The 14,492-nt window shown below is 44.3% G+C and overlaps 1 long non-coding RNA gene across 3 annotated transcripts in view; it reads left to right on the top strand.

Annotated features, from left to right (window-relative positions):
- Positions 1-14,492, top strand: part of LOC132541828 (uncharacterized) — a 317,142-nt gene that overhangs the window by 206,882 nt on the left and 95,768 nt on the right. Inside the window, exon 6 of one of the 3 annotated variants that reach the window (XR_009552911.1) lies at positions 9,412-10,498. The exons of the other annotated variants lie outside the window; for them this stretch is intronic. This is a non-coding gene — a long non-coding RNA (uncharacterized LOC132541828). Of the gene's footprint in view, positions 1-9,411; positions 10,499-14,492 lie in introns of those variants that run through there. 3 annotated transcript variants of the gene reach the window in all.

The following is a 14,492-nucleotide window of genomic DNA, read 5'->3' as shown; positions in this document are numbered from 1 at the left end:
TCCCATTCTGGCAGAGGCTGGAGAGGATATTACCTTTGTTTATGTTAAGATGACACTGAAATGGGACCATCTCTGAGCTGCATTCTGAACAGAGGGTAAAGGAGCGAGGGATATTAGACGGTTGATGACTTCAACATACTCATTTTATAGATGATAAAACCAAAGCCTGGAGGCCTTGATAAATGAATTTCTCAAGGCCACTCAGTTCGTGATGGACTTAGATTAAATCCGAACCAAGGCCTCTTCCATCAAAGTCTCTAGAATGCTGACTCTTGCTGTTGCTTCCTTCTAGACTCTAATAGGAAAATTTCTCTGGAGGATCTCAGAAAGCTCACTTATGACACTCTAGAGTCACCCTGCCTCAGCTTTCAGGTTCCTTAGGTTCATTGACAAGACTAGAATCATTTTTAAAAATATTTATTTTATTTATTTATTCCCTTTTGTTGCCCTTGTTGTTTTATTGTTGTAGTTATTATTGTTGGATAGGACAGAGAGAAATGGAGAGAGGAGGGGAAGACAGAGAGAAGGAGAGAAAGATAGACACCTGCAGACCTGCTTCACCGCCTGTGAAGCGACTCCCCTGCAGGTGGGGAGCTGGGGTTCGAACCGGGATCCTTATGCCGGTCCTTGTGCTTTGCACCACCTGCGCTTAACCTGCTGCGCTACAGCCCGACTCCCGACTAGAATCATTTTTAACATAGTTTTTTTTTTTTTTCTCCATAATGACATTTCTCTCACATATCAGATGACCTTCATAGTGGCTGAAATGAAGGGGAAGACTTAGAATATTTAAACTGTGGAGTTCTCCTTAACAGCTACAAGAGCAGAAGCCCATAGGAGGGGGGAGAAAGGAGGAGCAAGCAAGGAAGCATGGAGAATGTTCATTCTTCTGTCAACTAAGCTTGACCAATCACAAGTGAAACGTAGCCAAAATGTAAACTAGATTGAAAAAGAGAAGTTGGTCGACTCACTTAACTAAGTGACCACCATGACTCAGATACAGCTTGGTCCAAAGATTTAAATCACAGGAAGCCATTTTAATTACTTTCCTTTTCTCCACGTGTGGTAGAAATTTCTAGTGTTCATTCTTGTGTGGGTTCTTCTGACCATCCCAGACACACCGGAAAGCCATCCCTTCTAGACCCTGTGGGTTTAGGTGGGGTCTGGTGAGAAACTGTAGCCTTGAAATGAGAGTGGAAGTTGCATATGTCCAGTCTCTCTCGCATACCTCAGCAACGCTGACAGGTCCTAGAGGGCACTGCTAGATAATGGAGAGTGGCTAAGTGATGGATGGGAGATAGCTTTCAAGGAAGTTCTCTTAAGTCACCCATGATTTTACCTGAGAGGAAATAAATCTTTTTGTTCTCTGTAAATTTACTCCCTATATAACAGTGGATCTCTAAAACTGAGTATTTATGACCTTGATAATTAGTTAGGTGAAGCTTTATAACCCAGGCTCTCTATATACTTAGATCTCTGTAACCCCTGACTCTCTATAACCCTAATTCTCTACAACACCTTATATCCATAACTCCGGGTCTCTGTAACCCTGATTCTCTCTAACTCTGGTTCTATATAACCTGTTTTCTAAACCTGGTCATTACAATTCTGCCTATGCATAACTCTTGTTCTCTATGGTTCTGTTTCCTTAGAACTTTGACTCTCTGTGACCTACTCAGCGGTTGAACATGCAGGTCAAATTCTCTAGCATTTGGTTCCCTCATCTGTCATTAGGGGTAATAATGGTTCCCACTCTTCAGATCTTGGAATTGTTGAGTGGCTAGGAGAGTGAAATGCAAATATGTGAGACAGTCCCTGAAGCCCTGGAATATGGTAAAGACTCAGAGAAGGGAAGCTGGGCTCTAGAAGGCAGTGATTAAATGGAAAGGAAAGTTCTAATAAGGGTTCCTTTAAATTCTAGGAGAGAAGGTCTGGAAGACACTAAAACCTTTCTGTTCATCATCACTGTCCTTCTTGGATAGGGACAAATTTAAAATCAGATCTTTTCTTTACAAATCTTTGAAGCAACATTATATTAACAAGGTTTGGCACTTTTTTGTTTTGTTTTGTTTTGTTTTTTGGTTTGTTTTTGTTTTTTGTTGTATAAGCCTGTGTCTTTTGCTCCAAAGGCAACCCCAAATCCAGATAATGCAATTCAAGTGAGAACATTTTGCAGGGTATTATTTATGGGCAGGAAATGGAACAGGGACTAACTGGGGACTCAGGATCTCTGGTGTAAAAATGTAGAACAGGGGGAAATTGTGTGCATTTTCGGCAACTCTTTGCAAACATCCTGCAATCATACAAATAGCTGGGCTTCATCCACCCATCACTTCTCATCTTGTATCCATATTTCCCATAGCATTCTGCTTCTCTGCATGATCCCACCATGAATTATAGCATGCTTTTGTCCAGGGCAGCAATTAGAGCGATTGCTTCACTGGTTCAAAACTAGGGGATAATGCTTCTTCTGAGAAGTCCGGATATTTATTATATGCATAAGGTCTTGTGCTTAGAACTTCAGTGCTTTATCTGATTGAATCCTCGCCGATTTTCTGTGAGGTGATTTTTATTATAACTTCCATTTTTTTGGTAGGTAACCAAATGGATTCATAAAAAGGGTCCCACAGCTAGCAAACAGATGAACCATGTTTAAATTTAGGCAGTTGGAATCCAGAGTCTATTTCTTTTTTTAAAAAAAATTTTTATTTATTTATTCCCTTTTGTTATCTTTGTTGTTTATCATTGTTGTTATTAGTATTGTTCTTATTGCTGTCATTGTTGTTGGCTAGGACAGAGAAATGGAGAGAGGAGGGGAAGACAGAGAGGGGGAGAGAAAGACAGACATCTGCAGACCTGCTTCACTGCTTGTGAAATGACTCCCCTGCAGGTGGGGAGCCAGAGGCTCGAACCGGGATCCTTATGCTGGTCCTTGCGCTTTGTGCCACGTGCGCTTAACCCACTGCGCTACTGCCCAACTCCTCTCCAGAGTCTATTTCTAACTTCTATGCTCTGTCTTCCACATCTGGCTATAGGGTTCACCATTTTGCAAAGAACAGACTTTTAAATCTCTCAAATCCTGGTGTCCCCTATCTCCTGTGACTCAATCACTCTTCTTTCAAAGTGAGTAGCATGTACACTTTGACACCCCCAAATTGTGTTGGACTTACCTTGTCCCCCTTGTGGAATTCAAGCAAGTTTCCCACTGGTCTCCATTTTGACGTCTACACTTAATGTTTTCATTAGAGAAATAATGTTTGGCTAGACAGTTGTCATATGGGTATAGTTCTTCATTCTTCCATTATAGATGTCTTCACAAGAGTCCTAGCACCAACTTAGGTCCTCCTAAACCATTGTACATTGGGCCCCCCAGTGTCCTTTAAGGCCCCCTCCCCCTGCCCCTCCATCTTTGACTTTGCTGCAACAGATCATGTCTAGTTTATATTTTACCCTGTGTTTAGTGTTTCCCTTCTTATTTCTTAAATCCCATCTCTAAGTGGTATTCATTCTTCTTCTGTTGGATCTCACTTAACATGATCCCATCAAGTTCCATCCACACTGGGGCAAAGGAGATTTTGTCATTTTTAAAATATTTATTTATTTATTTTCCCTTTTGTTGCCCTTGTTTTTTTTATTGTTGTTGTAGTTATTATCGTTATTGTTATTGATGTCGTCATTGTTAGATAGGACAGAGAGAAATGGAGAGAGGAGGGGAAGACAGAGAGGGGGAGAGAAAGACAGACACCTGCAGACCTGCTTCACCACTTGTGAAGCGACTCCCCTGAAGGTGGGGAGCCGGGACCTCCAACCAGGATCCTTACACAGGTCCTTGCGCCTTGTACCACATGTACTTAACCCACTGTGCTACCGCCCCATTCCTGATTTATTATTATTATTATTATTAAGTTTACTTTTTAATATTTTATTTATTTTATTTTTGAGAGAGATGCAGAGAGAGAAAGACACAGAAACACCAGAGCACTACACAGCTTTGGTGTATTGTGGTGAGGGGGATTGAACCTGGGACTTTGGAGCCTCAGGTGTGAGAGTCTCTTTGCATAACCATTATGCTATCTACCCCCACAAAATATATTTATTTATTACTTTTATTTTTGCCAGAGCACTGTTCATCTCTGGTTTATGGTGCTGCAGGGGATTGAACCTGGGACTCTGGAGCCTCAGGCATGAGAGTCTGTTTGCATAACCATGCTATCTACCCTCCATGATTTTATTATTTTTAATAGCTGAAAAGTATTTGATTTTGTGTATGTATACCACTTATTTATGTATACCTATATTCATAGCAGCACTATCTGTAATAGCCTCAATATGGAAAGAACCCAAATGCCCAACAATATTTTGACTTATTTGAACCTGAGCAAGGGTTACTCAGAGCCTAATGGGAGTCTTACACTTCCCTGCCTCCTCTACCTCTTTGCCTGGGAAAGCCCTCTCTGCCCCAGGGTGCTGTAATACTCTTTTTTTTTTTTCTTCCCTCCAGGGTTATTGCTGGGGCTTGGTGCCTGCACCATGAATTCACTGCTCCTGGGGGCCATTTTTTCCCTTTTGTTTGCCCTTTGTTGTTTTATCATTGTTGCTGTTATTGTTGTTGTTACTGATATTGTTTTTGCTGGATAGGACAGAGAGAAAAGGAGGAGAGGAGACAGAAAGAGGGAAAGACAGACACCTGCAGACCTGCTTCACTGCTTGTGAAGTGACCCCCCTGCAGGTGGGGAGCCGGGGGCTGAACTGGGATCCTTACATTGGTCCTTGAGCTTTGAGCCATGTGTGCTTAACCCGCTATGCTACCACCTGCCCCCCTTTTTTATCTTAATTTATTGGATAGAGACAGCCAAATTGAAAGGAGGAGTGAAAAAGAGAGGGAGAGACTGACATCGGCAGCGCTGTTTCACCACTCGCAAAGCATTCCTTCTGCAGGTGGGAACCGGGGTGACGTCCTTGCACATTGTAACATGTGTGCTCAGGCAGGTGTAATTCCACCCAGCCCCAAGCCTAGCCTCTAACAGTTTTTCCCCCTAGTAAAATGGGTTTCTTTCTCCTCTTATGTGGCAGAAGAGGGAAGGAGGATTGACCAGATTAAGTACTGGGAGATATTACAGGGCAATTTAATGATTGTGTTTGATGCTGGACTATGAGGCTATAAGTGAGTATCTAGGTTTCACTTCATAGAAGTGTAGATATTTTATGTAGAGAAGCTTTTATAAATGTATACATCTGCATGTAAAGATGTTGTGTGTATGCACAGATGTTTCTGGCTCATATCTGCATTAACACTATCCTGGTATTGGTGAACACGCTTAAGGGCCAGGCTTTTATTTCTAGAACTATCCTCCAGTCGAAAGGGTTCCTTCTTGGAGAAATGACTTGATTCTGAGTTGGAGCAGGGAACGTGCAAGATGAACCTGGAGTATTCGTCGTGCCAGAAAGTAAGCACATGCTTAAAACACAAACAAGTAGAACAAAAAACAAGGACACATATGTGCACAATGATGGGAAGTGTGTCAAAAGCAGACAGAAACAAAACGTGAAAGCTCTCAAAGCCAACAATGAACTAATCTAAGTAACGCGATAAACAAGGCAGTACTGCATCGAAAGTGTAAAATAAATACTCGTGATATAAATAAACGATTGAATAAATAAATGGAGGGGAATACATAAGTGTTTGTGCAAGAGAATTCCAAATGTTTTATATAGATACTCTGGCTCTCTCAAGGAGCTGGGAGCTGGTGACTTTTCTTTCACGCAACGTAGTGAGGGAAGGTGGGGAAACAGGAACTTCAAAGTGGAGAAACCTGGGGCTTATTACCTGTGTCAGGTGGTCAGGATCAGCGTTAAGAGTGAGGAGGCATGTTGCGATAGCCCTGCTGTGAAGTGACGTGAAGAGCAAGGCACTCGGCCTCTGTACTGTTCTGTCTTCAAACTCATAGCCTCAGTTCAAGCCTATTCAACTCCTGCCTGAACAATAGTGCTCAGGGTTTGAAAGCTGTCACAGTCAAGGAGACTCAGGAGACAAGAGGACTATGTGGAATGGGGCATCATGGCTGGAACTGGGAATTAAAAAAGGGACTTTAGGGGACACCTGGTGGAGTATGCACGTTATAGTGCTCAGGGATTCAGGCTCAAGGCCCTGCTTTCCACCTGTGGGGGTGGGGATGGAGAGTTTCATAAGTGGGGAAGCAGGGATGTGGGTATTTCTCTTTCTTTTTTTCCCTCTCTACCTCCCCCTTGTCTCTGGATTTATCTGTCTTTATCCAATAAGTAAGTTAATAAAATACTAAAAAATAAAAATTAAAAGGGACTGTAGGTAAAAGTGAAGGCAATCCAAAAATGTGTAAATGTTATTTAGTTGTCGTGTATCAATACTGGTTTATTAAAAGTGCAATAAATGTACCAGGGTAATGGCGCAGGGCGTGGAATATAGAGAGAGATTGCATCAGTTTTTCTGTAGATTGGGAACTATTTTAATGACCGTTGCCAGATGGCTTGGTGAAGAAATTATGGGTATACATTCAAGGAAATACTATTTTGCAATTGAAAAAAAAAGATGATATTGTGGAACTAGAGGTGATTATGCTTAGTGAAGTAAGATACAACTACCAGATGGTTTTGCTCATATGTAAAGTGTAGGAAATTGATATACATGAACTTGCAGTAAAGAAAAATTGACCGGGGGCCAGGTGGTGGTGCACCTGGCTAAGCGCATGTATTACAGGGCACAAGGACCCAGGTTCGAACCCTTGGTCCCCACCTGCAGGGGGAAAGCTTCCTGAGTGGTGAAGCAGGGTTGCAGGTGTCTCTCTATCTCCCCCTCCCCTTTAAATTTCTCTCAGTCTCTAATAAATAAATAAGAATATATATATATATATATATATATATATATATATATATATATATATTTTAAAAAAGAAAGATTGACCAAACTCTTTCTAAGACTTTGTGAATTACGGTAGTTAATGTTGTTGCCTGTGTCAGACTGCAGAACTTTGATGAGGGGGATCCAGTAATCTTATCATCTTGTAAGTCATTATTAAACCACTAATAAAATATTTTAAATAAGTAAGAAAATGATTTTAGGGAGTCGGGCGGTGGCGTAGTGGGTTAAGCGCACGTGGCGCAAAGCGCAGGGACCGGCGTAAGGATCCCGGTTCGAGCCCCCGGCTCCCCACCTGCGGGGGAGTAGCTTCACGGGCGGTGAAGCAGGTCTGCAGGTGTCTATCTTTCTCTCCCCTCTCTCTCTGTCTTCCCCTCCTCTCTCCATTTCTTTCTGTCCTATCCAACAACAAAGCAACGTCAATAATGGCAATAATAACTGCAACGAGGCTGCAACAACTAGGGCAACAAAAAGGGGAAAAAATGGCCTCCAGGAGCTGTGGATTCATGGTGCAGGCACCGAGCCCAGCAATAACCCTGGAGGGAAAAAAAAAAAAAAAAAAAAAAAAAAAAAAAAAAAAAAGAAAATGATTTTAAATTTAAAAATTCATGTAAAAAGGCCAAAGAAGATTCTTGCCCTTGAGATTTTTAGCATCAAGATCAAGAATATTGATATGAAGCTTAATAAAACACTGAGAACAGATTTGATACTGAACAGCCTGCAAAGGAAATAAGCAAGGAGATAGAAGTAATTCATTTTTAAAAAATATTTATTTATTTATTCCCTTTTTGTTGTCCTTGTTTTATTGTTGTAGTTATTATTGTTGTCATCATTGTTGGATAGGACAGAGAGAAATGGAGAGAGGAGGGGAAGACAGAGAGGGGGAGAGAAAGACAGACACCTGCAGACCTGCTTCACCACTTTTGAAGTGACTCCCCTGCAGGTGGGGAGCCGGGGCTCGAACCAGGATCCTTACTCCAGTTCTTGCGCTTTGCACCACCTGCACTTAACCTGCTGTGCTACAGCCCGACTCCCGAAGTAATTCATTGAATGTTCAAATAAATGTCAAGTTATGTCAGTTCTGTGAAGGCAACAGCTCATCAGCGGGTCTGTCATTTCACTCATCGATTTGCTGCCAAGGATGGGAGGCCATGGAGATGGAGATCAGTTGCAATTTATTATTATACATTTATTATAATTATACATTTTTTTACCTGGGCACTGGTTAATTCTGGCTTATGGTGGTGCAGAGGATTGAACCTAGGACATCAGAGCCTCAGGCATGAGAGCCTCTTGCATAACCATTATGCACTCAAAGCCCTGTCAGTTGCAATTTTTAAGGTTTTTTTTTGGGGGGGGGGGAGACAAGAGTTGAGATTTTAAATAGTGTGGTCAGAGGACATTGAACCAACAGAATGATATTTAAATCAGTGTCCTAAAGAGGAAGGGATTGAGCCAGGTATCTTGAGCTGAGGCTAGTACAGCAGAAAGGAAACTTTTGTTTGTGGAATGAGGCCAAAGCAAGAAACAACAGCACCGAGTTTTAACTGCAAGTGGGTATATTGTGTCAGGGTTCTGAGAATTTCAAACCAATGTATTTGATCACTGGCTCTTTCTGAGGGTGGTGAGGTAGAATGTATCCTAGAACTTTTTCCTAGCTTCTAATCCCCTCAGGCCTTTCTTGATTTGTTACAATATGGCATCCTGAGGCTGGTTGGTGGCGCATCTGGTTGAGCACACATGTTACAATGCACGAGGACCGGGTTCGAGCCCCCGGTCCCCACCTGCAGGGGGAAAATCTTTGTGACTGGTGAAGCAGGGCTGCAGGTGTCTCTCTGTCTCACGTCCTCTACCTCCCCTTCTTTCTCAATTTCTGACTATCTCTATCCAAAAAAGAAAGAAAGAAAGAGAAAAAGCATCCTTCCAATATCTTCACCTCATTCTCCCTCTGTCGGTCTATTACTCTGCCCCAAATACTTCCTTTTTATGAAGACATTGGTAAAGCCACTTTAATGATACTCATTTTCACTTGATTCTTTCTGTCAAGACCCTACCTCTCTATATTCTGAGGTAAGAGGCACATCACTTTATCTTTTTTTAGGAAACCAGAACACAATATTAGGAAACCAGAACACAAAACTGACTCCCTCACCCGGCTGCCTGAAGGTCCCGGGACCTGTGATCAAAGCCTCCTAGCTCTAGTCTACCCCTCTCGGGCTATTAAACATTCCTTGTTTTTCATTGTTTGGGAGGGAAAGGAAGAGAAAATTTCTTCTATGATAGGATAAAGGAGTGCCAGGGTGCTTTCTCTCAGAAATTAATGTCTGTCTTAGTTGACCATATTTATTTATTTCTTTTTACCAGAGTACTGATCAGCTCTGGTTTATAGGGATGCTGGGGGTTAACTCTGGGACTTCAGAGCCTCAAGCAGGAGTTCTCTTTGCATAACCATTGTGCTATCTACCCCCAGGACATAATAATTATTATTATTTTTTTCTCTCATCCTGCATGCTCTGAAGGTACTGAGTCGCCTAGAAACTGGTCCTTCCAAAGTCCTGAGCAAAGCAACAGTGCTGATTGCTAGCCTGGAAAGAGTGAGCTATCTCTCCAGAAGATGGACATCTAGTGGAGAAATAGATTCTATATGGACACATTCACCGCCATCCTTGAACCTCATACTGGGTGAACCTTACATATGGCCAGAGCGGATCCAGCCAACATCTCTGCCTTCTGATGCCTGGCACCTTGCAGGTGCAGGGATGACAGATGTAGTACCTCATGGAAATAGTTTTGCATGGGTGCTTCTGGTGGCAGGAACGTGGAAATCACATTTGCTTAGGTCACGTCTTCTCCTGGGCTAATCCCTACTCCCTGTCTGCTTGCCCAGGTTCCTCTAACTCTTATCATTTCCTTCTTTGGGATGCCCTGTCTCTGACTTCTCACGGTTTCGGTTGTTCTGCTGCAGTGAACTACCTGCTGCTGTTATCTCATGCAAATCATCAGGGAAAAGGATGATGGGAGAAGCTGGTGGGTGGAGGAGGCACCTTGGCAAATTTCCCTGTTGTCTGGTTTCTGTGCTTTGCAGTTAATTTGTAGATTAAAAAAAAGAAGAAGAAGGAGGAGGAGGAAATAAATAAAGAGAAGAGTTGGACAGGAGACCTGGTCCAGTCAATCTGAATTGCTTGTACAGGCTTCGTGAGAGGCAGGAGTGTCTGAGCATGCTGGGATAGTTAACACCCCTGCAAGATTGGTCTGCGGGTTGAGCTCCCAAACAAAGACCTACTTCCAAGCCATTCTCTGATGGAAAGCATCCTGTCCCTCACTGACCCTCCCACCTATCCCGTCACTCCCCTTCCTCATTGGCCTTCTGCCTGCGGGCTGTTTTTTACTTGAATATCTGACCCAGCCTTTTGCATGGATTGTCCCTGCATACTATTCTCCAGAATAGATCCCAGGGTAGACCCACTTTTTTTTTTTTTTCAAATTTTAAAAATGGCACCTTTACTCTGAGGCCATAGGGCTTTTTTTTTTTTCTTGCCTCCAGGGTTATTGTTGGGGCTCAGTGCCTGCAACAAGAATCCACTGCTCCCGGAGGCTACTTTTTTCCCCTTTTGTTGCCCTTGTTGCTTTATTGTTGTTGTGGTTATTATTGTTGTTGTTATTGGATAGGACAGAGAGAAATGGAGAGAGGAAGGGAAGCCAGAGAAGGGGAGAGAAAGATCAACACCTGCAAACCTGCTTCACTGCTTGTGAAGTGACCTCCCCCTGCGGGTGGGGATCCGGGGGCTGGAACCGGGATCCTTATGCTGGTCCTTGAGCTTTGCACCACCAGTGCTTAACCTGCTGCGCTACCACCCGACCTCCTAGACCCACTCTTTATTTGACAGTCTTCCTGAATGAGCAGAGTGGTTCTCCTTCCTGGGCTCTGTGTACAAATGCATTTCAATAGCTCACGTCATGTGGTACCTGTCCTGTGTTTTCTCCAAGCTGTGTTCTATGGTGGGCCTTGTTTTTCTCTCTTCCCGTGTTTCCGATAGCATTCAGATTGCAGGGTTTATGAACTTCTCTCTCTCTCTCTCTTTTTTTTTTGGCCTCCAGTTGCTGGAGCTCACAAATCCACTGCTCCTGTCAACTATTAATTAATTATTTTTTCCATCATTGTTTGATAGGGCAGAAAGAAATTGAGAGGGGAGGGGAGATAGAGAAGGGGAGAGAAAGAGAGACCCCTGCAGACCTGTTTTGCCACTTGTGAACCACCCTCTCTCTGCAGGTGGGGAGCAGGGTGGAGTGGGGATGGGGGTGCTTGAACCTGGATCCTTGAGCTGCTCCTTTGCACTTAGTACTGTGTGTGCTTAACTGGGTGTGTCATACTATCGGGCCCTGCTCATGGCCTTTTCTACCCATCCACAACTAAATGTGCAGGACAGCAGAGTGAGGGCCGTGGTATAGATGAAGAACAGGTGGGAAGACGGTTTTCTGGTCCTGACAGCCTGGGTGTGAACCCTAGAACAGTGTCTGGTAGAATCTCCTATCACTGTCCTTTTATTGCAGCTCTGGCAATAAATGCAAATGAAGGTGTGTGTGTGTATGTGTGTGCGTGTGTGTGTGTGTGTGTGTGTGTGTGTGTGTGTAAGGGGGCAAGCAGAATCAAAATACTGGAACACAATGTACATGAGACTATCCAAATGAGGGTTGAGAAAGCACAGTCAGCAGAAAGCCGTTCACTTCCTGATTCCTTGAAGGCCCTTTGCAGGCTGGATGGATGGAGCGTGGAAAAGGTCATTTCCCTGGTGGTTCTGGGTGGAGATGGGACGGGCAGGGGAGATGGTGGATTTCTCTCCTGAGTGACTCTGAGAGTCAGTTAGTCTCAGCCTCTGACCAGAAACGGAGATTTATTTCCCACTGGCTGGAAGAGAGAGCGATTTCAAAATCTTCCCCCATTACAAAACTCCCCCAGGGAGTGTGGTTGGCTCTCACTGCCACAATCTGGGTTTTTCTGTCTTTTATGCATCTAGAGTTACATCCTGAAAATGAGGGTTTGGGCTCTGGAGAGGCAGGCCTAGAGTCCCTGCCATTCCTCTAGCTGACAGCTGGCTGTCATTGGTAACTAGGAACTAGAGCCCTGCTTCTGCTGCAATGAGGGGGCGGGGCGGGTGGCTCCTGTGCATGTGTATAAATACTCATTCCCAGCAGAGAAGCCAGCCAAACAGACCTCCAGTAAAAGTGGGGCTTGCCCCAAATCTCATCTGCTATAGTCTTACCTGTAGATTCCTGATTATTTTTAAATTTTTAAGAAATATTTATTTATTTTCCCTTCTGCTGCCCTTGTTGTGGTTATTGATGTCGTTGTTGTTGGATAGGACAGAGAGAAATGGAGAGAGGAGGGGAAGACAGAGAGGGGGAGAGAAAGACAGACACCTGCAGACCTGCTTCACTGCCTGTGAAGCGACTCCCCTGCAGGTGGGGAGCCGGGGCTTGAACCAGTAGCCTTACGCTGGTCCTTGTGCTTTGCGCCATGTGTGCTTAACCCGCTGCGCCACCGCCCAATTCCCAGATTCCTTATTATTATTATTTTTTCCTCCTCCACGGTTATTGCTGGGTTCGGTGCCTGCACCATGAATCCACCGCTCCTGGAGGCCATTTTTCCCCCCTTTTGTTGCCCTTGTTGTAGCTTCGTTGTGGTTATTATTATTGCCCTTGTTGATGCAATTCGTTGTTGGATAGGACAGAGAGAAATGGAGAGAGGAGGGGAAGACAGAGAAGGGGAGAGAAAGATAGACACCTGCAGACCTGCTTCACCGAATGTGAAGCGACTCCCCTGCAGGTGGGGAGCCGGGGGCTCGAACCGGGATCCTTACGCAGGTCCCTGCACTTTGCGCCACATGCGCTTAACCCACTGCGCTACCGCCCGACCCCCCAGATTCCTTATTATTAAACAATTTGTCCTCCTGTATATCTTAATGCTTTTCCAGACACCAGGTTGCCGGTGCTACCATGACGCCAACATGACTTCCCTGGGCAGATGACCTCACCAATGTGTCCTGGAACCTCCCCTCCCCAGAGCTCTGCCCCACTAGGGAAAGATAGAAATAGGCTGGGGGTGTGGATTTGCCTGCCAATGCCCATGCCCAGCAAAGAAGCAATTACAGAAGCCAAACCTTCCACCTTCTGTACCCCATAATATCCTGGGTCCATACTCCCAGGGGGATACAGAAAAGGAAAGATTCCAATGGAGGGGATGGAATATGGAACTCTGGTGGTGGGAACTGTGTGGAATTGTACCCCTGTGATCCTATGGTCTTGTCAATCATTATTAAATCAATTTTTAAAAATGTGGCTTGTTTGCCTATCTCCTATCTATCTATCTATCTATATCTACCATCTATTTTCTTTTTGTTATATTTATTCCCTTTTGTTGCCCTTGTTATAGTTATTATTATTGTTGTTGTTATTGTTGGATAGGACAGAGAGAAATGGAGAGAGGAGGGGAAGACAAAGAAGGGGAGAGAAAGACACCTGCAGACTTGCTTCACCACCTGTGAAGCGACTCCCCAGGTGGGAAGCCGGGGGTTCGAACTGGGATCCTTAAGCTGGTTCTTGTGCTTTGCGCCACGTGCGCTTAACCCGCTGCGCTACCGCCCGACTCCCTCTATTTTCTATCTTCATTATCATCATCTATCTTCTATCCTTGATAGAATGCTCTGTTTGAAACATCAGGTGATTGTATTAGAGTCCCAGGATGCTGGGGAGTTTTGGAATGAAGTAGCCAGACCATCACAAATGAGACGGTTCTGCTATTGATGATGTACTTCTTCTGACTTGTCACCAGCATTCATGCCATCTTGACATAGTATCATGTGTGGCCCTGAAGAATGTTCTCTTCTTTTCTCCCTTCCTTCCTTCCTTCCTTCCTTCCTTCCTTCCTTCCTTCCTTCCTTCCTTCCCTTCCCTTCCCTTCTTTCTTCCTTTCTTTCTTTCTTTCTTTCTTTCTTTCTTTCTTTCTTTCTTTCTTTCTTTCTTTCTTTGTCTCCAGGGTTATTGCTGGGCCTCAGTGCCAGCACTATGAATCCACTGTTCCTAGAGGCTATTCCCTCGCACCCCCCCCCCCATTTTCTTGGATAGGACAGAGAGAAATTGAGAAGGGAGGGGAAGACAGAGAGAGAGAGAGAGAGAGAACCCCACCTGCAGGGGGGTCGCTTCACAAGCAGTGAAGAAAGTCTGGAGCTATCTCTCTTACTCTCTCTGTTTCTTTCTCTCCCCCCCCCACTCCACCCCACTTTATCCCTTTCTATCTCTCCTCCCCTCTCAGTCTTTCTCTGTCTTGTCCAGTAAGAAATGGGAAAAATGGCCACCAGGAGCAGTAGATTCATAGTGCAGGCACTGAGCCCCCAGAGATAACCCTGGAGGCAAAAAAAAAAAAAGAGAGAGAGAGAGAAAGACAGACAGACATCTGCAGATCTGTTTCCCCGCACATGAAGCATCCTGTCCTGCAGGTGGGAGAGCTGGAAGCTCGAACCCAGATCCTTGTGCTGGCCTTCGCACTTCGTGTTATGTTTGCCTAGCCGGTGTATGCCCAGGCCCAGCCCCCTGTGGGGTGCTC

The sequence above is a fragment of the Erinaceus europaeus genome, chromosome 12 (assembly GCF_950295315.1).
Source record: "Erinaceus europaeus chromosome 12, mEriEur2.1, whole genome shotgun sequence".
NCBI lineage: Eukaryota > Metazoa > Chordata > Mammalia > Eulipotyphla > Erinaceidae > Erinaceus > Erinaceus europaeus.
Note: the sequence above shows the minus strand (reverse complement) of the source record. Positions and strands in the feature narration are given on the sequence as shown.